This window comes from Mustela putorius, unplaced genomic scaffold (genome assembly GCF_011764305.1).
Source record: "Mustela putorius furo isolate JIRA1106 unplaced genomic scaffold, ASM1176430v1.1 tig00003901_pilon_pilon_pilon, whole genome shotgun sequence".
In the NCBI taxonomy this organism is placed as follows: Eukaryota; Metazoa; Chordata; class Mammalia; order Carnivora; family Mustelidae; genus Mustela; species Mustela putorius.
This window is the reverse complement of record NW_025422049.1, coordinates 18,108,025-18,133,712: the sequence shown is the minus strand read 5'-3', so window position 1 is coordinate 18,133,712 and position 25,688 is coordinate 18,108,025. Positions and strand designations below refer to the sequence as shown.

General features: G+C 49.9%; 2 protein-coding genes across 2 annotated transcripts in view; one reads left to right on the top strand and one right to left on the bottom strand.

The window, feature by feature from the left end:
• Positions 1-25,688, top strand: part of NCBP2L (nuclear cap binding protein subunit 2 like) — a 50,777-nt gene that overhangs the window by 1,795 nt on the left and 23,294 nt on the right. The window contains exons 2-3 of the mRNA XM_045068343.1: positions 18,107-18,245; positions 24,655-24,781. The gene's annotated coding sequence lies outside the window, so the exon portion shown is untranslated. The remainder of the gene's footprint in view (positions 1-18,106; positions 18,246-24,654; positions 24,782-25,688) is intronic.
• Positions 1-25,688, bottom strand: part of TSC22D3 (TSC22 domain family member 3) — a 61,778-nt gene that overhangs the window by 33,904 nt on the left and 2,186 nt on the right. The window lies entirely within an intron of this gene.

Genomic DNA, 25,688 nt, shown 5'->3' with positions numbered 1-25,688 from the left:
TCTAAGACTCTCTTAGTCCTGCTATGCTAGCTGACCTTTGCAAAGAATCTTGGGTATTTTGAACTAGGGACATTCAGTAGAAGATATAAAACAAAACAAAACAAAAACAAAATCTTTCCCTGACATTTAAGAACAATACCAAAGTGTCTGTCCAAATTCACCTGGCAGGCCTAGCCTGCGGCAAGATGGCAAAAAAGGAAAAGTTCATTCTGAAGCCAACCTGCCCTGGGTCTTCATCTTGTCCCCTGCCAGGCTCACTCTGTTCTAACATGCCACAGAAGACTAGAACTTGGAAAAGGCTTTTGGATTTGACTAGGAGGAGGTCATGGGCAAAGACTTAGAGGGAGTCTATTAGACCTAAGATACAAGTGCTAGGCTCCGTGACCTACGTAGGGCCTTCTGCATCAGAAATCTAGGGTCCAGTGAATTTTTATTTAAGTCTTTCCAGCCTGCCCATTAAAAAGTTCAAATGTGGCTCAGCTAAAAAAGCAATCAGATCTGTTATTGACACTGTTTCATTCTGAATAGCATGGAGGACTAAAGGCTTTCTTTACTTAGTTCATTAGTTAGCTAACAAGCATTTTCTAAACACCTACTGTGCATGGAGCACTGTCCCAGACACTCAGCTCTTGCTGTCTCTGCTCCTGCTATTGAATTTCTGAATACAGGCTGTTGCCAGACATCCAATTTTCTGAGTGCTTGCTCTGACAAGGAACAATGACTAATGAACCAAACATCAGGGAGGGCCCTCTGATCTCCAGCACAGAACATGCCCATAAAGGCAGAGTCTAATTTGTTCAGCAAGCAGCTGCCAATTCTTTTGGGATCTTAATTACCTGGAGCAGTTTATATGGGTGAATCCCCTTGGGAGAGAAACCCTAAACCCTGTCTTTCTCACACCCTATCATACCCCAGGCCCCATAAATGGCTTTCACCCCCAGTCATTGCACATGGGTACAAAGTCTGGGCCACAGAAGTTCACCAGACAGGCATTCAGGCACCGCACACAGCCTTCCTTCACATCTGTATACACATATCCCTACACACACACACACACACACACACACACTGGCAGCAGTGGGGTATAGTAGAAAGCACTCTGAACCACAAGTCAGGACATCTTGGTGTCCATTAGCTCTGCCTCCTCTTCTCTGTGTGACCTTGGGCAACGCTTCTCCTGTTGCTGGGCTTCTGCTTCCTTGCTTATAAAATGAGAGTGGGACTAGAGCTCTATGATGTTTCTAGCTCTTGGACTTAACGTTCTGTTTCCAGAGCTTCAGAGCAGCTGTGTGATCAGGTCAGGTTTGTAGCGGTAGTGGCTGGCTCAGGAGCCCATCACAGAGAAGGGGACTTCCTCAGGTCAGCCTTGCGCAAAAGACCACAATACTCCCCACAAGTTCAGAAAAAATGCTGCTGGATTAGAGACAGGTGTGGGCTCTGCCTTTCGCTTCTGTCTCATCTCTTTCCCAGGTCAAGCCTTTATGGAGCCACTGTTCCAATTCTCCTTCATTTTAACCCGCCCTTCGCTCAGGGCGACTAGTTCCCTTTAGCAACCCCTTCAGAGAAGCCAACGATTAAATGGTCTCCAGAGTCTCCCAAGTCTGCAAAATGTAACAGCCCCTGCCCTGGAGGCTTCTGTGGGCTTTCCAAAGGATCAAATAAGATGAAGTCTGTGAAAGCGGTTTGGAAATTGTCAAGTGCTATGCAAATGCGAGGGATTATTATTAACGACGGGTGGGGAGACAACCGAGGGATGTAAGGAGCAGCCTGCCGACTTACCCGCTCTCTTCACCGTGGTCGCTGGAGGAAGGCTGGCACTGCCAGCCAGCCGGTGACCAGCCAACACACCAGCAAAGGATGGCGTTATGACTGGTGTTACCCCCCCATTTTCCCCTAGCAGAGCTGAGGACTGGAGGAAAAAGGACAAGGAAGGAGTAGGCTAATTTGGCGCATGGAGAAGAGAAAGGCCAAGAGTGCCTCAGAATCTAAAAAGAATTTAAAGTAGACCCTTTCCTTCAAACAGAGCCTCAAGGGAAAGCCCAGTTTATGAAAAGAAAGCCCAGTTTATGAAACCATAGAAAGCAGAGCTGCTGACGTAGTTGAGAGGTTGACGTTGGGGTGAGGGGCATGGAGCCCCACTGGCTAGACACTCCACTGGCACTTAAGATCACCCTGATGGTGGGGTGCGTGGGTGGCTCAGTGGGTTAAGCCTCTGCCTTCAGCTCAGGTCATGATCTCAGGGTCCTGGGATCCAGCCCTGAATCGGTCTCTCTGCTCAGCAGGGAGCCTGCTTCCCCCCCCTCTCTCTGCCTGCCTCTCTGCCTACTTGTGATCTCTCTCTCTTTCTCTCTCTCTCTGTGTGTGTGTGTCAAATAAATAAATAAATAAAATCTTTAAAAAAAAAAAAAAAGATCACCCTGATGGGTCCCTAGGGCTCCTAAGGAACCCACTGGAAAACTGAAAGTGTAGAGCAGGAGCTTATGCCTGGTCCCCAGTGCTCTGAGCATCCAGAAGATGGTTACTGCCCAGGCATTGGAGGGATAGGGGTATAGAGCAGAGAGAAGGGGGGTTAGAGAATGCTAGAGAAAGGCAGACAGAGTTGGGTGCAATGCTTTTTGTCTACTCAGCAGCCTTGCCTAAGGTCCCAGGCCTGTGTTCTCCGTGTACCCTAGAATGGGGCTGGAGCTTTGGCAATCAGTGTGGACAGGGCCTAAGAAAAACGTGGATCTAGAAACGGGTAAAACAAAGGCCCAGGCGAAATGAAGGTGAACAGTGTTCCTGCTCTCCCATTTAGCTGTGAGGGGAAAGGAGCTGCTCCCCAGGGTGAGTCCACTGAAGTGGCTCCTTCTAACCTGTGGCCTCACCATGAACAAGTGAGAGTCCCTGGGTATGGGCTGGAGGAAAAGGCCGGAAGGAACAGGTCAGGCATCTCGAGGTGGGGTCAGGAGCCAGCCAGGCAGAGAGAAACCTGCCACCAACCCAGGACAGGAGCAGAGGAGGAGTGTGGGAAGTGCTGGCGAGGACAACTCAGGACCGACTCAGCAATCCAGGTGGGGGGTCTTGGCCCTCATCGGGACTGGAGCTCAGAAGCGGGGTCACAGAACAAGGAGAGGGAGCTGGGGAGTCGGGGGGGGGGGCGGGAAAATAGAGAACAGTTCCCTTCTGGAGCACTTGCTCCATTTTCCCACCCTCCCCACCCAAACAGGATCCGCAACAGGGCACAGCTGACTGACAAGGCAGAAACCAGTCAGATACTGCAGGTACAAGCTGAAGGATCCAGGCCGGATAGGGGTAGGTGTAAGTGTGCCCAGGATTTCCACACAGGCAGGCCATGGGTGGTTGCTGACCCGGAGGCAGATGAACAGTGTCAGGGATTTCATTAAAGTCCCTGCAATGGGGGAGGATATAATAATAATAATAATAATAATATCACCTGAGAGTAAATGACACGGGCATCCTAGAAACATCTGGTGCTGCTATTTCTATATTATTCAGGCCCTTTGCAAAAGCCCAGCATCTTTCCTCTAAGAGATTCTTATTCCACATGTGTCTTCCCCTGATTCCTTTTCCACATGTGGTGGCCTAGAGCTCCTTCTCAAATTACCCTGAGGTAGCTGCGGCAGAGACACGTTCGCTGTGCCAGGGCTGAGCAGGAAATGGGTAACCCAGAGCAGAGGATCAGCAGCAAAAGCCATTTGTGCTTGAAGGAAACGAGAACATTTGGAATTCCGGTGTGCTTGGGCGGAAGGGAAGAGGTCATTACATCGGTCCAGACAGTCTTTGTCCCTGCTTTTCTGGAAGGGAGCAGTGGGACCATCTCAGAAAATGTGTTGAATGAGAGAATCACTTGGCGAGGGGTTACTTCCCCTGCATAAGCCTGTGTGAGCACAGACTCGGGGAAGGAGGTGGAGAGGGGGGCTCCTGAGGGGCTTGGAGAGGAACAGAACTCCAGGAGGAAAGAAGAGCAAGTGAGCCAAAAATAGCTTTGCAACAGACCCCTCTGAAGGACTGTAACCCTTGCTCCGTAAGTGTGGTTCGAGCTCCTCCCTTCAAGCGAGAATGGTTTTGCTATAACAAGGAATTGCCTCACTCCTGCTCCCTCAGATGTTTAAAAAGTCAACTGAGTCAGGTACACATGCAGGCGGGCTTTCCAGTTTCTTCCCTGCACCTTTCAAAAGCCTGTGCCTGGCTGGGTGTGGGGAGGGCAAAGAGGCCTAGTAGGCCCAATTAAGCAACCTCCCCCCATCTTCAGGCTAAGCCGGAGCCTTCACCCTGATACCCAGCCCCTTGTGTGTGGGCTTCCCTTGGGGGGGGTGGGGGTGGGGACACAGCCAGAACTCTCCCAGTTACTTCTATGAAAGGCAGCCTTGTCCCCAGAGACGGCCTGACACATGGGTGGAGAGGGTGGCTGCCTGCTTAGTATGATTTGAGGGGTTAAAGGTCAGAACAATCTGGCCCAGAAAGGTCAGCTCCACCAGCCCACAGCTGAGCCTGCAGTTCTCACTTTGCTTACTCCTTTGGAAGGCCCAGGTTTACACATAATTGTGACTTGGGAGGGGAAAGCTACTGCCAGCTGTTTATACCTTAGCAGGATTCATTGATTCCCATTAGTGGTAGCAGAAAACAGGTCTCCCCCAGGGGGATGGATGGCTCAGAGGTCAGGAGGTCAGGAAAGTTCTGGAAGATGTGGTTGAGCGCTCTGAGCAGCTGAGGGTAGTTCGAGGGAGCTTGTGCTAGAAGGGAGACTGGGGAAGAAAAGAGTGTCAAAGACAAATCCTACCCAGTTCCCCATTTTCCCAAAAGATGGGCCTGCTTCCTCTCCCCCGGCTGAAAATGTTTCAGGTTTTGGCAGCTAGGCTTACAACAAAGGAGACACCATCTCCTCTCCAGACTGAGGCATTTCCCCAGAATTCATACTTATCTCTGCCCCCTAAATGCAGGGACCAGGTGCTGGTGAGGTCTGGAGCCGGGGTGCCATTCACTGTCCCTACTGGGCTTCAAAGTCTGGCATGAGGCACCCCTTGCTTCCTGAGGAGCATGAAAACATCACTGGTTCTTTGCCATGGCTGGGTGGTGGTGGTGGGGGGCGCGGCATACGTGCTCTCTCGGCCAAGCCCCTGGCCTCAGAGACAAAGAAAAAGGAAGGAATGCACAAACCACCAGGCCCGGGGTCTATCTCCACTAGTGTCAGACACAGACCTGAGCGGAGTGGGTGCTCCCAAACACAGCTGGGCTGGAATTTGCTGGCGTCTCCTTGCATTGGAGAGATTAGAAGCCATCTGGACAACTAGAGCCCTCAAGATGGAGCACCCGTGCCCAGCTTAGGTTCCCCAGAGACACCATAGGAGCCTAATGAGGTTGCCAAGGGAGTGGGTCTGGCAGCCTCGCATCAGGGGACAGGACGAGAAGCAAGGACACAGTCCTGGGCTTAACAGGGGCCCAGAGCCAAGATATGCAGGGCAGGCAAAAATGCAAAAATGCAAAAATCAATTCGCAAAGACAGCAAGAATTAAATCTCACTCTAGCCCGATGGAGTCCCCCTCATCCCTGTACCCCCACCACTGGGCCTCTGTGGGCTGCAGGGACTGGAGGAACCCCATCCACCCACATTGTCACAGGACCGGCCACGGCCACATGGCAGCCGCTGCATGCTGTTGTGGCTGGTTCAGGGTCTTGGCCTGTCACTGCCACGCCAAAAGCAGCACCAGCCTCTGCTCTCTGTTCTTCACCTCTCCAGCTCCGCCCCTGGCAGGGCGCACCTGGCTAGCTCTCCTCTGTTTTCTTAAGAGTGTGCTGAGCCAGAGAGCAACAAGGAAGGGAAGCCTGGACTGGCTCGAGGGTGGAAGGGCCCGGATGCCGGCCTCCTGAGGTGGCAGAGATTCCGAATGAATGCTCTACAGACTGGGAAAGGTAGCAGCACTGCCTCTTCCAATTCTAGCACTTCTGGGAGTCATTTCTCAGCTCACACTTCCCTCCTGTGACAGATACATAAATCCTTTGTGAAGAGGCTGCCGTGCCCCTTCCTGTCTCAGACGTGATTTTCCTCAGATGAATTGCACCACCTCCTTCAGACTTGCAGGGGTCAGACAACCAGACCAGGCACAGTGATACAGCCATCGGGCTATGGTGGAGAGGGGACAAGGGGGCTATGATTTCCCATCAGCAACCTGGTCCCGTATCTCCCTAGCTCAAACCAGGTACCAGTGGACAGGCCCCTTGGAACTTCCTGGACAAACTGATGGCATAAACAACCACACGACACATTCCAAAGACACACAGAAGACTGCTGTCTGACTGGAAGCCAACTCCCAAGTATTTCTGGGGACTTCTTCCACTTTGCAAAATGTCCATGGCAATACCTGGTCTCGGCTTAGCTTCCCCCTACACCCACTTTCTCCTCTTGGTCTCTGTAGACTCCAGAGATGCAAGTTTATTTTCATAACAGCCCAAATAATGAGGAAGGCAGAACTAAAGGGAAAAAAAAAATGAGACCCACAGTGTGATTTCAAAGCGAGATATACGTGATTTTTTTTTTTTACCAGATTACCTTTTATTTTGGATTATCCATTGCCACGTTCCAGTCACGTGAAATTCACGTGGAATCCATATATGCGTGGATAACTTATTTTCGTGAGGGCCTTCTTTATTTATGCTCAACTTAGACTGGTGTCAAAGTGACCCGGCATGCCTCAGTATGCAGAGACTGGCTAGAAGTCGGGGGAGGGGGCCTGGGGGCAGTGTGAGATTCAGTGACTACCATGGATATTCCACAAAGTGGATAATGAATATAGGAATAATCAAAATGTGACTCTACCCAGCTAAAAGAATGGGGCTATATGAGTAGGGCAGCTAAAGGTGGAGGCTGCAATGAATCGTTAGCACACAATTTAGTAGCATTAAGGAACAAGCACGATCCTGGACTCTCTAAATAGGAAAGAAACATGTAGGAACTATGAGGTCATCTTCCTTCTCTATTCCATGGCCATCGGCCACTAATGAAACTCTACACTGCTCCCTGTCTCCTGTTGGACAGCTAGCTCACAGGGTTAGGGCAGGCGATTGGGCCCTTCGAGATCCAGTTAATTTTGTTCCTTTCCTACCTTGTCATCTTCCAAATGTGTGTCAGTGGTCAGAGGAGAGATAGGGGGTGGGTAGTTGGCTAAAGGCAAAGGTGTGCCTCCTACATTCTCAGCTGTTACAGAGGACAGAATGAAATTTCAGGTGGAGAATTTAGACAGTGTCTAGAGGATGGAGAAGTACAAGCTGGTTCAAAGTGTGTGTGTGTGTGTGTGTGTGTGTGTGTGTGTTTAAACAGATACAGCTAATCTGGCAAAGGGGGCTGACAAGGGACGTAACACCTACCACTTAAGCATATTAAGTGGTGTGTAAGAAAGCTGAAGGACAGAATCTAAGAGGAAAGGTCTCAGAGAGCAAAGGTTGTGAAACACTGGAATGTACCACTAAAGGATATTGTGATATTCCCTTTTTACGAGGGCTTTGCTGCTCAACTGTCTCTGCCTGCGCCTTTTGCTAAAGACGGTTCCGGGGATCAGACAACATAGGAAAGAGAAGCAAGGCAAGGATGCAACCCAGCTGGAAGGAAGGAGACCAGACCCTTAACTTTATCACCTTTCTGCTTCCTTCCCGGGGTTCATCCCCATAATCTGCAAGGTGAGCCCTGGGAGGAAGCAGGGCTAATAATCACATTCCCCACCTCAGGGCAACCCAAGGAGGAAGTGGATCAAACTTATTTACATGGACAGAGCTCATCACAGACTCCCAGCAGAAATGGGAACCCTCTTCTCCAGTTTGCTTTTCTACAAACTTCCCACCGAATCTTGTCCAAATCTGTCTGGAAATCGGCTCCAGTCCATGTAAATTGCCACGGTCACATACTTCCTGTCTTACTGTGGCTTTGTGAATTCAGAGAAAGATCATAACCTCTTTGACCCGCTTCCTGGAAATACCTCCTTACATCTGAGTTGAGTCTGCCCATGAACAATGCTGAGAAGAAATCAGTGGAAGCTGGTGAGGACAGCCCCACCAACTTTTCCAAAGCTTTCTGCCACCCCACCCTACGCCGACCATCCCCCTCTTTGTGTTCTGGAGTGTGGTAGAGACAGTGTCCCAGAGCAAGGGAAAGGCCTGCCGGTAATCTGGAGTGTTGAGTGTCATGGGGGCAGAGCAGGACACCAGGGATATAAAAATAGCAGGGTGTTCTTACATTTGGGACCAGGGCTGTCAGAGGAGGCCTTCGAGCTAGGTGTACATGGACGAGATGATCTCAAACCACACTGGATGGCCCCTACTACCTTCTGGCACCTCTCGCCCGCCTCTGCTAATGTAGTATGGTAGTGATTCGCTTACCACTGTCAAGACATTAGCCACATCTGAGTACCACCAGTATTATCCTTAGGGGCGCCTGGGTGGTGCATTCAGCTAAGCGAAGGACTCCTGGTTTTGGCTCAGGTCATGACCTCGGTTCAGGCTTGTGAGATGGAGCCCCACCTTGGGTCAGGCCCTCAGCACGGAGTCCACTTGGGATGCTCTCTCTCTCCCTCTTCCTCTGTCTCTCCCTACCGTGCTCTCTTTTTCTCTCAAATACATAAATCTTTAAACAAAACAAAACAAAAATAACTTAAAAGCAGATTCACTTCTTAAAAATGCCCCCACCTTAGGAATATTTTTGAAATCACAGGGTGTACGCATTAGACACACTCTCCCTCCTACTACCTGTCAAATAAATAAATAGCCATAAAAAAGGAGAAAAACAAAGTTAGTCCACGTAGCCCCTAAAATCATCTTGCACGCTCCAGCATATGTTTACCACGCCTGGGGGAACAGTACTCTCTCTATAGTGTGCGCAGATGGTCCCCACCGCCAACAAGCGAGTCTTTATATCCTCCTCCAACGTAAAGCCAGCGGCGCAGGAGAATGCCCGCCTGGCCCGGGATATGGTTCCTGCGCCCGCCTCCCTCGTGCCTTCCTCTCAGGGCGAGGGCCCGGGCCCTTCCTATTTTTCTCCTTTCAGGTGCCAGCCGCAGCCCAGGCTGGAGTTTGCACCAAAACACAGGGCCCTTATTCTAAGTCAAGTGTTCCTTCCCTCCAGCTACTTCCCCTGCTGAGAATTCCCCGCTAGACCTCACTTAGCTCGGACAGTGTCCTCTCTGGACTGGACTTCTTCAGCCTTGGCCCCAGGGGCTGCATCAGCGGGAGTGTCCCAAGCCCACATCAGTAGCCCGCCTGTCGGGCCGGGAGATCGCACAGGTCCGGGCGACCTGCGGCTGGGGCTGGCCACGCGGGGAGCAGGTGGTGCCTGGAGCTGGGAACACGGTCTTCCCTGGGAAGCCAGCGGCCCGCCTTCTCCAGAGCCTGCTCCTAGGGTGGTCGGTGGGAGACAAAGCTGGCCCACAGCAGGAACAGGAGAGGAGGGGCCCAAGCGTTCTGCGGGCCAGAAAGATATGCGGAGGCTATTAGCTCAACCTGAGCACTTTCTAACAATCAGGGCTGAGACGCCTCCCAGCCTGGGCGGTGACCACCCTGCACTGGGGATGCTTCACAAGACATTCCTGTTTCAGCCGGGAGCGCTCAGGTCCTTCAGCGACTTACAACTTTTGTTGTTGTTGTTAAACAGATAAAACAGATAATCATGCCCCAACCCCTGCCACTCCCACCCTCAATCAAACCTGGCCCGCAGGGTCTCTGGACACAAAGTCCTTAGAATAGTACCACAGCCCCTAGGCTGGAAGCTCCGCCCCCAGGGTGGCCTGTGGAGGGTGGGTGGGGGGGGGTTAGGAGGCACCCAGGGCGTCCTAACTTCCACCACCCGAGAGGCGCCTTCTAGGTCAGGGGAGCCCAGCTTGAAAACCCTGTGGTGAGGAAAAGCAAGCCAGATCAGGACCCAAACCCTACAGCTTTGAAGGACACCGTAAGATTTTTATTTGTGACCTTGTTTAGACGTGTTAACTTCTATTTGGTCAGGCGGTGGCACAATCTACCTCCCCTCTTTCTTTTGGTCCTCTGAACTCTCTCCTCCTCCCCTTCCCTCCTTCAAATTCACCATCTACCTGGCCTCTCCTCCCTTCCCCTCAACTCTCTCTTCCCTTTCTCCCTTCTCCTCCTGGGGCAGCCCCTAAGGCGCCAAGGAAGACCACAGGGCTCTAAATAGTGCAGCACTATTTCCTGCAGGAGTTCCAAGATCCCTTCCAACCTTAGGAATCTATGATTGATTAACTGAGTGGCAAGACATGATTGTTGAAAGTACTGAGCTAAGAAGGACGAGGGCCAGTTGCGTGGGAGCAGAGCGTGTGGTGGCGTGGATACGGGTGCTAGGGCAGTGAGCAGGTGTCTGGACAGGTGCTGGTGCTGGGGGGTGTTCCTCCTCTACTCACTGTCCCTATTGCAGCCCTCCTGGCGGGCAATGGACGTGCTGATGGGGCACAGCTGCTAGAGGATGTTGGTGATGACCTGCCATCTAGGGAGCCCTGTGCTCTCATGCCGGGCCCCACAGGGAGCTCTCTGGTTAGTGTCGCCCACCCTTGCTTACAGACTCTCCAGACAGAGTCTCCATATGCGAGGGGTGAGCGACTCTAAAGGAATCTGTATACAAAGCAATGTTCCAAACACCAACACTCACCTAGCAGATGGGTTGCTGGTAGCTCATCTGTGCATCAGTGGGGAGAGAGTAGCTGTATACAGTGACTATCAAATTCTCAAAGGGCCCTGCAGCAGGGGGTCTAGTGAAAGTGGGGGGGATTTACCAAGAAAGCAGGTTTCTAAGGCAAGGGGTCAGTTCAGTCTCGTCTCTCTTCTTAGGCTCTCTTTGAGATCTGGATGTGAACACCCAAGACCTAAAAATACTCCTAATTCAACTGAGAATTTCCACAAAGACACATATAGAGAACACAAGAAATGCATTGTGGGTTGAGTACCTGAGTTTGGGGGCTTAAGGGGACCCCAGAGACATTTAGCGGAGAGGCTCATTAGCAACCACGCTTTGACCACACCCTCCAAATCCTAGTTCTCCTTAGGAGCTCATCCCGAGCCCATCATCCTTTGAGTTTTGAAAATCAACCCCAATCTTCTATTCAGTCTGGACCCCCTCTTGAGCTCATGATTCTTTACACATTTACCACTCTCTCCTTCCCTTTTCTCATTCATGTGAACTCCTTCTCCCTGACCCCAGCATTCTAACCTTTAGGAGTCCAGGGACTTATCCGAAGTGTCTGTGCATCCCATCCACACACATCAGGATTTTCTAGGTGTTATTCCTGAATATCTCAGTTGGGAGACGCTCTAGAGACCAGCTTGGCTCTCCCCTCCCCCACTTTCGTTCCCAGGGAAAGCAGCCCACAGAAGGGCAGGGAGATACTTACTCAAGCTCAAGCATCAGATTAGTGGCAAAGTCGGGACTGGAACCCAGATCTTCTGGATCGAAGTCTGACCCACTTTCCACCACCTCGAGCTGTAGCTCCTCCAGGAACTGTGCCTCGTCCATGAGTTCAGGGTCCTCCCCAAGCTGGGGCTCCTCCAGGAGCTGGGGCTCCTCTAGCCTTTCTCCCTTCATCTCAGCGGAAAGCCTCAATTGCCTGGCTGGGGTTGGTTCCTCTTCTCTCTCCCCCTCCCTCCCTTTCCTTCCCTATCTCTCTCTATTGCTGTCTCTGTAGCTGCAGGGCTAGGGGCAGGAGCAACTGGAAACTCTCCCTCAGGCTCAAGAGAAAAGTGCTCTCTGAGCCTCAGGGCCAGCCGGGCTGGCTGGACTGTGGAGGCAGGGGGAAGTTCCTGGCCCTGAGTGCCTTGGGGGCTCCAAGGCTCTGAGGGAAGGCTGGAGCTCCTGCGGCGAGCGCTGCCCTCCGGATCTTCTGCAGGGGCCGGGCCAGCTTCCTAAACTAACTCCCAGACTGAAGGGGAGGGCCGGAACCTCCGAGAGGGGGGGAGCCCAGACGGCGGCTCTGCCAGCCAGCCCCTGTGGTTGGAACTTTCTAAAAGACCAATGTTTCAGCAACTGATTTCTTTTCCAAGCCGAACAGCAGGCCTTTCTGTCCCCCTTGTATGACTGTGGCTGTGGCATGCAGCCCCAGCCTGAGCAGAAGCAGGATTCCAGGGCTGGGCCTCCATAACACCCAAACCACTGGTCAATTCTGTTAAATAAAATCAAATAAAAAACCACCGGTTTTGGCATCAGGTGGACCCAAAGCTGGTCTCCTGGCATGAAGATATTGTGTACCTACTGGGATGGGATGTGCACAGGCGTCTAGAGACGAGAAGTCGGAAGACCATTGGGTCAGAGAATCAGGAGACATGGTTTCTCTGTTCAGCTGGTCACTAATTGGCTGTTTATTTGGGGGCAAGTACACAGCCTCTCCTGGGCCTCAGTTTCCTCACCTGTAATGGGAGGGGATCGGACCTATGGGCTGTGAAATCCCTGCTCCTTCTGAGCCTCTGGGTCTCTGTCTAAGATGTGTGGTAAAGCAGAAGGTGCTGGCCCCCAACCCTGGGAAGAGGGAGGCTCGGGGTGTCGAAGAGGCAGTCCCTAGCTTCACTGCCTTCTGAAATCCTTCTTCATTTGCTCGCAATGACTGTAGAGTGCCTTCATGCTTCTGTAGGCTTTGATCTCTGGTACAAATTTCAAACCTCCCAGCAGCTTGCCCTACCCACCCGCACCCTCCCCTCCCTCCCAAGGACAAAAGCCAAAAGCCTTTTCAGTCATTTATACCTGAGTGTGAATGAAGAAGGTTCAGAGAACAAGCCTTGACTGGGAGACAGCCAGTCAGACTGGGTTGCTGGTGTTAGCCAGCTCTGGGCAAGAGGGGGTGTGGGACTGATGGAGCAAGGGGAGGGGTCCATGAGGGGACTGGTGAGAGGGGAAGGCAAGGCAAGGCAGACAAGGTGTTCTGGTTCTATATAAGACTTGCCTAAAGTAATGAAGGCTGGCTTCCCTTTACTGAAAGCTTCCTGGGAGCATCCTCTCATTTAACCTTTCCAGTCACACTCGCCCCATTCTTTAGATGAGAAAACTGAGGTCCAGGGAAGTCACTTGTAAAAGTCAGAGTCTGTCAATGGTAGCTTATCAGATGGGAAGCCCCTGTGCTTCATGAGCACACAGGGGCTAATGTCTTTCTCTGCTTCTTGCTCCCGGAAACTCTACGCCCCCCCCCCCCATCCCAAACACCTCGCAGCAGAATACTAGAATAGACTAGCGAAGTCTCCCACATTTGAATAGGAGAGTAAGGACACAACATTTTGACCTGGTATTTCCGGGGGCCAATTTCAAGTACCATTTTCAGTGCATTAGTTCTTTATTCTCTTCACTGACCTTCATCCTGTTCATCTGGCAAGTGAGCTCTTCAAAGCCTTCCCGATCCTGATTTTCAGCTGATAGACTATTATGGCTCTTAGTGCATCACTCTACCCAAATCAAGGCTGCTTGATCTCGGCAGTGAGAAAGTGTCTTTGGGGGTTTGCTTCTACACGAGGGCCTCAGGGAGCTGGAGGAACTCCACAATCCGTATCTTAGGGCATCTTAGTCAGTGGGGCCATTCTGCCTTTCATTGCTACTGACTTGGGGTAAGAATGGCTCACGGAGGGGTACATGCAGTGCCCATGTTTTTAACAAGGTGACTTCTTTTTGCAGATCTCCTAATCCTAGGGGGGATCCCCCTTAGCTTGTGTTCTCATGGCTTGCTGCACCTTTCCTTTGTTACAATCAATTATAATGGTACAGTAATTTATGTAATTATTATTTAATATCTGACTCTGCCACTAGAATGTAAGTTTCCTGCTGCAGGGATCCTGCTGGTTTGTTGGTTGCTGCTCTATCCCTTGTGTCTAATCTTCCCTGGGTGTGTGGAAGGAGGAATCCTCTTCTACCACAAGTTGCTGGGGTGGGCAGTCTTCCTCCGATGCCCCTAACACAGGAGTGCTTCCCCAAACTGTTAGACTGTGGAAGATGGGTGTCCCACTGAGGCTAATTTGAGAAGCCTGCAGGACGTGGGAAGGTACCCTAACAGCTCTTGAGGTCACCCCCCCTTCCAGGCCCCGAAGAGTACATGCTAGCTCTAATGACTGACCTTCAGTGGAAATTTCACAGACATTTTTGTTATGAAAGTATTTTCATGAAAACACTTCCATACTCCGCACACTCACTTCATTCTGACTCAGGAGCGCACCTGTTTCTGGCTCCTTTGTCTGTCCCCTCCTGTCCCTGGTCCTTATAACCAGCCCTCTTACACCTTCACCCAGTTCTTTATTTCTACGGTCACCACCTTCCCCATGTTTGCACCATATTAGAACATGCCATGGTACGTTCCTTTAGCTTCTCTGAAAGCTTGTTGTCAGGAAGTTCTTCCTATTATCTAATCTCAGTTCTTCATGCTACAGTAGAGGCCTGTTTCCTCTTGTTCTGTTCCTGATGTGGTTTGGAAGCAGCTAGTCACCATCTATGAGTTGTAACTTTTCTTACGTTTGAAGATCAACCTCTCTTCTCTCTCTTCATCACCCTCCACTCCACCCTTAAACTCCTCTTAGATCAATCATCTTCGTTCCTTTAGCCTGGCCCCACAACCCCCTGAAGCCCCAGGTTTATCTCCTGCTGGCTAAGTTAGTCTCACGGGCCTTATCTGGACCCTTCACAGTTAGAATCCCTTGGATCAGGCCGAGCCCTCAGCTGTCACCTGCCTTGCCATTATGGTGGGGACCCACTGCTCTCAAATGAAAGCTCTGTGGAGCCCCTCGATTAATTTCTTTGCCCCTTTCCGAGGTGTAACCTCCTTTTGCTTCTACATTCAGGTTGTTTTTCAGCCTGGATGAATATCTGACATTTGCAGCCCAGAAAATTTACACCTCCGGCTCCAGAAAGGAGTTCAGCCTGAAGCTCTATGTCCCTGCCTCTGTACAATGAGAAGCATTCATAACTCAGAAGGAGGCCCACAAAGAGAAAGGAAAACCCAGACGACCCTCCCCTTTCTTTTTTCTTTACAGTAAATAATTGACAAAACCAAATTTTCCTCCCCACAGGCTATACCCACTTTATCACCGGTCCCCAGGACCAGCCCTTACACATTTCCATACTGTCATGGACTATTTTTAGCAAAGGATGACATTAAGTACTAGTCGCCCCGTGGGCTTCAAACTCATCTCTTCCTCTTGTCAGAATGCTGTTAGTCCTCCTCTTTTGGACCTGACAGCCACTCACAGCCTAGAGACATTTCCAAGGGTGTGACGAACTACCTAATGGTACAACTCCAGAGGCTCCTTAGCAAGTGCTCCACCTCAAAATGTCTCCTTTGGCCTGGGTCTGCTGATTAGAATGAGACCAGGGCTGATGATTTCAGTATTAGAGATGCATTTCTTTAGCTCAAGTATCACTTCCTCAGGTCACCTTGTCTGATTCTTCGTTAAACTCTCTGGTGGCATCTTATTCCTTCTCCCTCCTGGCACTTAGTCAGTTTGTAATTATACATTCATTAGTCTGACTGACTGGTTAATGCCTGTCTATCTATCCCACTCTGCTGATTGTTCCATGATGGCTGGGACCATGGCTCTTGTGATTTTTCCCATTCTATTCCCAGTGCCTAACACTGAGCCTGGCATAGGGAAGGTGTGCAAGAAATAGTTTTTTTTTTTTTTTTTTACTGAATCTGTTCATGAGTGTAAATGTGAATTCTCCAGAGCACTGGTGGGAAAGGGTATAAGTGTGAGTGCCCAGCACACTGGCTGGGGAGAGGGTCCCAGAAAGCAAGGGTGGAGTACGGCTATGGTCAGGTGACTTCCTTCCCCAGGTGACTTGAGGCTGGCTCTTTTTGCTACCCCAGCTCCTTCTCCTATCAGCTGGAGGCTTCCCTCCTTTCTGCCTCTTACTCCAGGGCCTCCACTAGTAGGGCACATGGGAAAGAAGGATTTGAGCAAGGTGCAGACAAAGCTAAAATGGCCTCCTGCAGGCTGCCAGCAACTTTTATCCAAAAACAATTGGGCGAATTGTGTATATATTCTTTGGCAGCACCTTGACTTGTCCCTGGTCCTGTGACCCTCCACAAGGGGCCTGGTGGAGATCAAGGCCAGGGGTGCCGAGATACAAAGCCACCCACCCCCCAAGGCTCCTCTGGTTCCCACCCTCAACTGCCTGCCCAAGCTCAAACCCCCTGGTTCCCATGAGCTTTCTTCAGGCAGAAAAGAGAGGTGCCTTCCTGCTCTCAGGCCCCAAAGGCCTTCATCTATCTTGGCTAGCCCAGGTCTCCAAGGAGAGGGTACTAGGGGCCAGCTTGCCCAGAGTCTAAGAGGAGCAATGAGAGGAGGGCCAGAAGCTCTTCTCTAGTTCCTGAAGCTTGGTGACTCCAGGTTTCAGTCCAGGAAGAATAGAAAGTGTTCTTGGCTGCTGTCCCCACTCTAGGCCAGCCCCTTCCTACCCATGATCCCTTCTCAACTGGCAAGGATCCCCTCCCCTGTCCCAACCAGAGAGCCCTGCAGCTGCTTCCCACCATGCCAAAGCCAACCCATTCTTACAGCCCTGCTGGAAGCCACAGCCATGGAGAGACTCTCCCTTCCTAGTTTGCTTTGGCACCGCCCAAGCTCCAGACCTGAGGACCCAGAGAGCAGCAAGCCCCAGGCCTCTCCCGCAAGTAGCAGGAGTCCCTACTGGGCCTACAGTTGCCTTACTGGAACTGCTTTGTTCTCTGATGGCCTTCGTGACAGCTTCTCCACCCCTCCAGCTACACTCTTAGTTCCCCAGACCCCATCCTGGCCTCTGCCACCTTGCCTGTCTTCTTCAGTGCTAATCAGGGTAGACACTCAATAAATCCACAGTGGGGGCTCGATCAGCAGTGGGCCCTTAGTCAGTAAATGATGGTTTGGATGACTGAAGTGCTTGGTCACTCCGTCCAAGGCCGAGTGAGGGGCTGCCATCATTCATTTCTCTGTGCACCTGGTCAGGCAGAGTATGTTGCCTTCAGACAGAGCAGGGCTTTCTCTTAGTCTTCCTTCCTTTCTCCTCCTCCTCTTCCTTCTTCTTCTTCTTCTTTTTATAGCAATGGACTCTGAACTGGAGGGAAGGGAGTTAGGGAGAAGCGAGGGGCTCAAAGCCCACGAGGGGGGTCTCAAGAAAGGGAAATTCTGCACCTCCACCTCAGACTCCCCGATATTGACTGGATTCTGGCTGAGATCTGGGGGACTTCCAGGGCCCAGCTCTCCTGAGCCCTGAAATGATGGTCTTGAGCCTGTCTGAGGATTCCTGAGTCTGAGCTTTAGATATGACCATGTCTGCTGGTAATTTCCATACCACTTTTCTTTTTACTTTATTTCCCCGTTTCTTCCTCTTTTTCTCTAACCAGAAAGCAGTGTCCCCAACTACCCTCAGCCTGTGAGCCATTTACCCACTGGCAGCCCACTGGGATGGGCTCAGGCAAAGACAAGGGAAGAGAAGAAGAGGAACTCTTGGTTTAGTCACAAACTCGGAGGCAAGGGAATAGTAGATTGGTTGGCCTGTTCTGTGTTGTAGGTAGTCAGATGAACTTTAATTAGAGAACTATGTCAGAGAATCCAGTGAGCCTGACTTTGCTGGGGCTCAGCTGCACCAAGCCAGGTAGTGTAATTTTCTGAATAAGCCAGGAGGAAAGCTAAGAGTTATTGTTCTGGCCAGCCTGGGGACTTCACGGAGAATGGACTGGGAATTGGCCTTCCTTTAAAAGACTCCTCTAGCCTGTAGTAAACCTTTCTGCCTGGGGTCCCACGCAGTCTCTGAACCAACATGCAGATACAAAAGGAAGAGGGGCTTCCAAGACCTGTCCTGGGGTCCCTCCAGAAGCGCCAGGTTGTCTTTTTAGCAGTGTAGGATCGGGTGATAGAAGAAGTTGCCCTCCCTGTCCCCCCCCCCCCAGCCCTCACCAAATGCCCCAAATCACATTAAGCAGAAGCTTGAGGCCTCAGTAACCTGGCTTGGTTACATAAGGCACCATGCTCGATAATGAGTCAGGGCCCTCAGGCTGGCCTAGGCCCAGCCTAGTCTGGAAGTGAGGCTAAGCAAGGTAAGGGAGGGCAGGAGGGGGGGCTGGTGGGTAAGCCAGGAAGGAGCCCCTGGAACCACTTCCCTTCTTCTCACTCCCTTCTTCCTCAGGGATAGCAGGCGTAGCCAACCGATGGCCTAGACAGCTCTGACGGGAATCCCGGCCAGACCCCTAGGCTGTGAGCAGCTGCCCTCCGTCTTGCCTGAAGAGAAGACAAGAGGAAGTGGGTCGAATACCCAAGGCTATTTTGTGAGTAAATTATTCCTTCGAGGAAGGATGGGAAGGTCCCTGTGGGGCTCTGTCCATAGGCAGGGCCCTGATTTCAGGCTGGGCCTATTTGAGGAAAATGGCTCCCAGGAGAGGAAGGCTGACAGTGTGCCTGGGGCATCACTGACCAAACCTCCTTCCAGCTCTTGTTTCTCCTCAGGCTAGTGTCTGTGCCACAGGAAGCTTCCCATTTGGTCTGCTGGCTGGGATCTCACCCCACTTATACTGTCTCCAAATGGGCAACAGCCACTTTGGGTCAGGGATCACCTGCTAGGAGGTACAAGTGAATTTGCCTTGCTCACTGCTAAGATTCCCTCCTGCCTTGATTAGCATTTGGGAAAGCTTGCTTTCTACTCTCCCAGACCCCTGTCTTATTCCCAGTCCAATTCCTTCACCCAGCTGAATGTCAGCATGGTAGACAGTGGCCGCCCTGAGCCCCTGCCACGACTCCTCATGAAACCTGCTTTGAGGCTGGGATCTAGTCTTCTGGACCTCATGTGGCTTCCATTAGCCCACAGGGCCCTATGGAAGGCCTGCCCTGCCAAAGCTGCGGTCTTACAGCAAAGCCCTCACCCTTGTCCCATTATTGCAGGCATTGGAACAGCACAGTATGTCCTGGGTCATTATTGCTGTCTTCATCTAAAAGGGAAATTTCATCTTTTTGACCCCTGTGGTCTTGGAATGCCTTCCCTTGAGTGCACAGAGCACACAGAGTGCTCCACAAAATGGGCCCAAGCTTAAGTCCCGCTCAGCACATTGGCTTCTCCGGGGCTCGAGAGGCGATTGCATGACACCAACCAATTTATTATGTAAACCCAGCCAGCCATGGCAGATTATGGCTTTGTAGTTATCTTGAGGGATGCCTTACATAAGAGGAGAAAGTTCAGGTAGGAGCAGCATCGCAATGAGCAAACACAGCGCAACGGCCACCACCAGGTGCAGACAGACAGGGTTGGCCTCACTTCCCTCCAGCGGCCCACAGGGTGGGGGCAAGTGCTGTGCTGGGCTCCATCACTCAGAGGACAGGAGACCCTGGCAGCCTTGGCCAGACGCATCTGTCTCCGTTTACCCAGACTCCCTGGCCTTCAGGACCTGTCCTGGAAAGGAGCCAACGCTCTACCTGGAATTGACAGCTTGTTAGTTTATCTGGAAGTGCAAACACGAGCAGGAGTATTAACCTTCTCTTAAGGCAGGGAGGGAAAATAAGGTCACCCTGGAAAGAATTTTTGCTGAGGTGTGGGCTCCCATGGGTCCATTCCTGGCAAATTGGAGCAGTGGGTGAAATTCATGCTCTGTTCTTACCATTTTTAAAAAAAATATATCTTACTTATTTATCAGAGAGAGAGAGAGAGCGCACACAAGCAAAAGGGACTGGGCAGAGAGAGAGGGAGAAGCAGACTCCCTACCAAGCAGGGAGCCCGTGGCGGGGCTCGATCCCAGGACCCTGAGATCATGACCTGAGCTGAAGGCAGATGCTTAATGACTGAGCCCCTCAGGCGCACCCCCCCCCCACCATTTTTCATTAAGAACACAAATCCTCCAGCTATATCTCTCCAGTCCCCATGATGCAGTGGGCTTCCATGGCCACCAGCCTTGCCTCTCTACCTCTCCTCCAAACTTGGGTTTCCCATGTGTCACTCCCACAGAATCCTATTCCGAGTGAGTGGCCTGTTTGGCAGGAGGTCAGATAAATAAACCCACACAAAGTAGTCAATGACAAATAATGATGTCACATGTGGCTGAAAAGTATGGTAGCTCCTGGGCACTCATGAAAGGAGCACCCTAAAACCTTTGCCAGCCTCTGCTTCATGAGCCCATGAGCTTCAAAAGCCCATCATCTCCCCTATAAAACTTCCATTTCCATCACTTCATTAAACTTTTTAGCTTGCTTTTCATTGGAATCACCAGCCCTAGCAGCTGACCCAGGGAGAGGATATTCTGCCCAAAGATCCAGGGGCTCAAAAAGATGCCTGTACGCTAGCGTGCACGGCAGCATCTTCCATCATGGCCAGCTGGTGGAGGGTGACCCTTGTGTCAGTGGACTGATGAGTGGCTCGACAAAACGTGTTGATCCACACAACAGCATACTATCCAGTCATTAAGAAAGAACGAAGTACTGTCGCATGCCACAGCATGAGTGAACCTTGAAAACCTAATGCTCAGTCAAAGAGGCCAGACCCAAAGGACACGTAATGTAGGGTTCCACTTACATAAAATCCCTAGAGCTGGCAAATTCAGAGAGACAGGAAGTAGAAGAGAGGCGACCAGGGGCTGAGGGGGAGGGGAGGACGAGGAGTGTTTAACAGGTGCAGAGTTTCTGTTGGGGCAATGACAGACGGTGGTGATGGTTGTACAGGCTGGCAAAGATCCCCGATGCCGCTGAATTGGCTACTTCAAAGTGGTTAGAATGGCAAACTTTTTATGTTATATATATTTTACAGCTAATGTGTACATATTACTTATATACTTCATATATATACATAAAACATATTTATCATATATATATGATGTATGTATATCATATACATACACCGGCAAAAGCCTCTTTGCACATGGAATTCACATCCAAGCCTCAAGAGAAAGACAACTTCTTACATGTTGAGATTCTCATGAAGCATCCACCTCATGACTGTTAAGTTTGTAGATGCATTTGTGTTGTTAGGAGGGAATGTGCCTTAATCCAAGAGTGTCTATTCTTTGTCAGACCACTAGGTACTCCAAATAGTTATTTTAAATTACCTTGGGTGAGGGAAGGACTTTCGAAGTTTGATACCAAAAGCGAAAAAAATCACAAAGGCAAAGAATGACAGGCTTGGGCACACAGAAACCCAAAACCTCACTACAGAAAAAAAAAAAAACCCTCCATCCTCAAATTCAACTAGCAAATTAGTTGACAAAGCGTTGCAATCTCGAATTCGGGGTTTCTCACGGTGTGGTCTGCATACCACTGGTGCCATGGAAGAGGGATTTTAGATGGTGCACAGATGTCAAGGTGGATCTTAGAGTGTGAATTCAGACACCACAGCAGGCAGGTAAGAGAGTTGTTTTGTGCTTCAAATCATGCCATGTAAGTGGCTATGCCCTCAGAGGTCAAATTCAGGAATATACACATATAAAACCATTAGTTCGGGGGTGCCTGGGTGGCTCAGTGAGTTAAAGCTTCTGCCTTCGGCTCAGGTCATGATCCCAGGGTCCTGGAACCGAGCCCCGCATGGGGCTCTCTACTCTGCAGGGAGCCTGCTTCCTCTCCTCTCTCTCTCTGCTTGCTTCTCTGCCTACTTGTGATTTCTCTCTCTCTCTGTCAAATAAATAAAATCTTTAAAAAACAAAAACAAAAACATTAGTTCGAAGATTCACTTAACAGAAGCCCAAATAATTTGTATGTGAATTTTTCTTGGAAACCTGATCTCTGAACCTCTATCTTTCCCCTTGCTGCTATGTACCAACTCAATAGGGAAAGTTAAAGGAATTAGCACAGGCAAAGCAATTTGACTTTATGTTATTATTTTTTTAAAAAAGATTTTATTTATTTACTTGACAGAGAGAGAGACAGCGAGAGAGGGAACACAAGCAGGGGGAGTGGGAGAAGGAGAAGCAGGGTTGGCACTGAGCAGGGAGCTCAGTGCGGGGCTGGATCCTCGGACCCTGGGATCATGACCTGAACTGAAGGCAGACACTTAACGACTAAGCCACCCAGGTGCCCTATTTTCTTTCTTTCTTTCTTTCTTTTTTTCAAGATTTTATTTATTAATTTAAGAGAGAGATACAGAGAACACAAGCAGGGGGAGAGACTGCGAGAAGCAGATTCTCCACTGAGCTGGGAGCCCAATGTGGGGCTCGATGCCAGAACCTGGAGATCATGACCTGAGCCAAAGACAGACACTTAACCATCTGAGCCAACCAGGTGACGACCCTGCTACTGTTATTTTCTGAGCATCTAAGTATGGGAACCCGTTGTTGCCAGCCAAAAACTTAAAGATGGACAACAAGGGCTTTTAGAGCTGGAAGCAAATTCCGATTCCGAGTGTCTCAGGCCACACTGGGCAGGTGGGCTTGGGGGACACAGGCAGAACAGAGCTGACTGAGATGCTTTGGATAAAATCTAAGAAATAAATTTGAGGTTACAACATCAGTGACAATAATAGACTATGGCAAAGGCTCTTGTTCCAGCTCACTACACCTTACTGATCAGAGAATTAAGGTCCCTCAAATGTCAACTTTGCAAGTTTTTTTCATAGGCTACTTTTATTTTATTTTAATTTTTTTAAAGATTTATTTATTTATGGGAGGGGAGAGCACGGGCACAGGGAGGGGTGGAGGGAGACAGAGAAAGAATCTCAATCTCTCTGAGATTGAGAGAATCTGATTCTGAGAGAATCTCAGGCTCTATATGCCCAGCTCAGACCCCAACATGGAGCTCCATCTCAGGACCCTGAGATCAGTTGGACTCTTAACCGACTGAGCTGCTTGGGTGCCCCATATTTTATTTTATTTTTTAATAATTTTTTAAAGTAGGCTCCGGGCCCAAAGTGGGGCTTAAACTCACGACCCTGAGATCAAGAGTCGCATGTTCTACCAGCTGAGCCAGCCAGGTGCTACATTTAAATTGGAAATGTTAGCTGTTCGCCCGGTATATTCTATCTGCCTCCTAAGTTTTCCAGTTTTAGAAGCATATTCAAATGATAAGGCAGAGTCCCTGAATAGAAGAGTGACCAATCATCCCAGTTTCCCTGGGACTGTCCTGGTTTGAACATTGGAAGTCTTGTTTCCCCAGACTGGAGGGTTGGTCACCCTACCTAGTAAGGACATTTTAACCACTTGATTAGTTTTCTGGGCTAATATTTACCTCAGCTTAACAACTCTTTCTTCACAGACAATTCTTTAGTGTCTGATTGATCTTAGGCGGAGTTTTGGCTTTGCTCTTTGTTGGGAGGTATCAGGCAAGTTTCTAAATTTTCCCAAGCCTCAGTTTCCTTCATTATAAAATAAAGAAGGGTGACAACAGTACCCCTTCCTTTGGGTTGGTATCAGTGAGATTATGCAGACAGGAGGCTTAGTACATATTTTAAACACTCAGTAAATGTTAACTATTAATCTATAATTGTTGTTAGTTACCTAATACAAGATCAAAGGGATGGTATTTATTTATTTATTTTAAAGATTTTATTTATGTATTTGAGAGAGAGAGAGAGAAAGAGCGAGAGCGAGCATGTGCTTATGTGCTTGCACACGAGTGGGGGAGGAGGAGCAGAAGGAAAGGGAGAAGCAGGCTCCCCGCTGAGCAGGGAACCCTGAGGACATGGGGCTATATCCCAGGACCCTGAGATCATGACCTGAGCCCTAAGGGATGGTATTTAAAACACATCTTCCCCTGGGGCACCTGGGTGGCTCAGTCAGTTACACTTCTGCCATCAGTTCAGGTCATGATCTCAGGGTCCTGGGATCCAGCCCCGTTTGGGCTCCCTGCTCAGTGGGGAGTCGGCTTCTCTCTCTGCCCCTCCTCCCTGTTTGTGCTCTCTCTCTCTCTCAATCTCAAATAAATACAATCTTTTAAAAAACAAAACACATCTTCCTCTCACCCGATATTTTAGAGGCATCCTTATATATGAACAAGTTGCATGTCCATAGGGACTTCTACTAGGCTAGGAATAAATGTATGTGGTTCAAACAACAGAGATCACACTTAAATATTAATAAGGATTTTCCAAGACTAGTTTAAAGTTGTAAAATCTTTACACAGGACCACACCAATAATTAATCAGTCATCTGGTTACAAAAAAAAAAAAAAAAAAAAAAACAGTTACTGAGTACCAGCTGTCTAACAAGTAGCTGAGGGAGAACCAAGTGAGTGTAAAACACAGTCCTGCCCTCAGATTGCTTACACTCTTGTGTTCCAAGGATTCCAAGAACTAAGCTAGGAGCCAGGGGCAGGTCAAAGTAGACAAACCAGATAGAAATGAAGAATGTGCCCCGCCCTGCCCTTCCTCCCTGGAATACAGGAGCCCTGGCAGCAGGTGAGTGGGCTGCAGGAGGAGAGGCGGATGAGTCGCTTTTCTAGAAGAGACAGCCTTCAAAGTCAACAAATTAAAGGAAAAGTATACCCAGACAGGAATTTGAAATATCAAATCATTAAATGGAACCGAAGTAAAAGGGATGGCTGAGTTTTGAAGACAGATGCCCAGGGAATAAATGAAGTAAGAAAGAGGAGATTTTCACTTTGGAGAAGGCTGCCCAGCTCAGAGACCAGAGAAGTCCCATGACCAGCAATAATGGTCTCCTACTTTGCTAAGGAGGATGTCATTCTGGGCAAAGCCTAAACCACATTCAGAATGTCTAATCTCTAAGGTCCCAGAAAGGTCAAGGAAACTGAGACAATGCTTCATCCTTCTAGAACTCTACGGCTGTTACCACAGGACTCGGTCATTCCCCTGCCTCACGGAAGCCTGAGGGCTTACTGGTTTGCTGCTCAACTGTTTGGGACACCGAATTGCTCTGATTGCTAGAGGCACAGGACTCAGGTACACCTTTTTAACCATTCGCCCTCCTCCCTTGACCAATGCCCTCAGCGCCCCCACCCCCAACCCATAGTATTTCCAGGCTTTGCCAAGAAACAAGTGTCAACAGGCAGGTGTCCATGGGAGTAGGTGTCGAAGGAGGTTTTTCCATTCAAGAAACCCAGACAACCAGAAAGCATCTCTAGGTGTGGCACAAACCAACACTGATCTTAGGCTCTTAGCCTCAGACCTCACTTACCTAGGTCCTACCCTCCTAGGTCCTGAACCTAGAAACCAGAGCCGAGGAAGTGTCCCCTCTTACACTTTAGCAAGGCCATTTAGGGCAGTTTCTCTCCCCCCAAAAAGAGTACAAATGCTGTAGACGCTCTTTCCTGGTGTTTCTGCCACTCCTCACCACCACTCTCCTGTGGTGTGGAGCAGGATTATTAGGAGCCTGTTAGGGCTTTAGCTGGGCAGGGGCTGCGGGTTGTCTGTGGTGTGAATACACTTGTAGTAATCTTTCACAAGAAAAGAAGATTCCCTAGAAACCTGTTCCGTATGCGGCCTGGTTTCTTTGAGACAATTGCTGCTTCGTGTGAAACAATAAACGAGAAAGGGCTTTGATGGCCTGTAAAATGCCTGAGAAATACAACTTGTTATGATAGTGCCAAAGAAATTGGCAGCCCTGCTTGTGGGGCTGCAGAGGCAAACCTGGTCTTAGTACCAAGTGAGGGCAGTTCCTGCCAATGGGATCACTTTGAAAATGTCCCATGTGGGCTTCACAAAGCCACCCAATGATTCAATAGTCTGTGGGTGCTGAAAATTTCCTATTACCTTGGCTCAACACACCACCTCCCCCCTCCAGACCTGGAATCTCAGAACTAGGAGTCTGTTTGTTTGTTTGTTTTTAAAGATTTTATCTATTCATTTG